Genomic DNA, 1672 nt, shown 5'->3' with positions numbered 1-1672 from the left:
GGGTTTGCTGCTATATATTTGATAGTGGCCTCAAGCTGTCACTGGTCAACAGGATCAGCTTGGACAGACTCCCTGGCCAGGCTCCCTGGACACATAATGGAGGAAGGTGAGGAGAAATTGGAACCCACTGGCATCTCTGCGATTTCTGTCACCACTTCTAATCGTGATGACTTTCATTCAGAGTAGTGGTTCTTGCTTTACTTCTGCTTCCAAATCTCATGTGAATTCCTCCTTTGGCCAGCTTTAACTTAGAAACATACAGGAAAGACATTCTAGAAAATGAAGTTTCAGCTTATCCATTTTCACTCATTGCAAACTCCTATAGTATTTTAAAGAGAGAACAGTTATACTATAGGAAAATATATCTTTACCTTGTATTATCACACCGCACAGTAAAAAAGAATGTCTTGAAAAGATTTATTTTAGGAAGAAATAACAGAAGGTTCTAGAATATTTTCAATAGCTTTTAAACAATGCCTTCATTGAAACCCTATAGTTTTCAACCTTTATACAGTACTTTCCTCATTGACAGATGAGGCACATAGTATCACAAACTATAATGGAGCAAATACTTTAAGGTCAAGTTTTCACCTGGTGACTCAAAATAGCCTGTATTATATGCTCTAAGACACCTCTTTCCACCATGGCCTATTATACAAATGAACATAATTTCTCATGGGTTTACATGTCTCATACCATCATTCTACAGAATCGTCAGTTTTCGAAAGATGGGTAAAGAAAATATTTAGACTATCTTTGAAATCTGAACTTTTTCTAAACCTAATTCATTGCATAAGAAAAAAGAAAAAAGCACTGGTTGAATGTAGTTCTCTATATCACTAGAAAATAAATATTTTCTCAATGTAAATATGCAAGTAAATAAAAATGTCCCATATTAAGGAAAACCAGTTTTTGCAAAAGCATTACTTTATTCCAAACCATTCCGAAGACTAGGACATGCTGGTTTTGTCTTCTTTGCACATGAATGGCGACCATCATCAATTGTCTAGACCAGAGGTTCCCAAACTTACTCTGTTCACAGCACCCTTAGTGTAGCAGTATTTTTAAAAAGTGCTCTTAGGTCAAAAGAAATATCTAATAGTTTCATTTAATTTAGTTTATGTCCAAACTAATTTCTTTATTTAGTTCATTAATGTCCAAGCAGCTTAATAGTAATAGCTCATGTAGTGTTTGGTAAATGTCACCGTTTCCCTCGGAATGGAAAACATCTTGCAGTGTCTATATGAATTCATTATAGCATCAGGGGTACCACAGCATGTAGTTTGGGAACTGCACGATTAGACCAAGAATGAAGCCTGAGTCAAATGGTTTCTCTTATCTCATTTCTCTGCCTCAACTTCTTTCAGATAATTTTTCTATGTGGTAGGTTTTTTTTTTTTTTTTTTTTTTTAGGTAAGGCAACCCTTGGTTGACTTCACAGATTACAAGGACCTTGTCAGTTTACAATCCTTTATTTTTTACTTTTTTATTTTTTACACCTACAGCACCTGGTCTTCCTAGGTGGTCTCCCATCCAAGTACTAACCAGGCCCAACCCTGCTTAGCTTCCGAGATCAGACAGGATCGGGCTTGTTCAGGGTAGCATGGCCATAGATATTCTTTAAAAAAGAAAAGAAGAAGAAGAAGGAGGACGAGGAGGAGGAGGAGGAGGA

At 36.5% G+C, this 1672-nt stretch overlaps 1 non-coding gene across 1 annotated transcript; it reads right to left on the bottom strand.

Annotated features, from left to right (window-relative positions):
- Positions 1-1496: 1496 nt before the first annotated feature.
- Positions 1497-1615, bottom strand: LOC111735509. The gene has a single exon (XR_002778819.1). It is a non-coding gene; the product is annotated as a 5S ribosomal RNA (ribosomal RNA).
- Between the last annotated feature and the right edge of the window lie 57 nt (positions 1616-1672).

Source organism: Pteropus vampyrus, unplaced genomic scaffold (genome assembly GCF_000151845.1).
Source record: "Pteropus vampyrus isolate Shadow unplaced genomic scaffold, Pvam_2.0 Scaffold1000002552, whole genome shotgun sequence".
Classification (NCBI taxonomy): Eukaryota; Metazoa; Chordata; class Mammalia; order Chiroptera; family Pteropodidae; genus Pteropus; species Pteropus vampyrus.
Note: the sequence above shows the minus strand (reverse complement) of the source record. Positions and strands in the feature narration are given on the sequence as shown.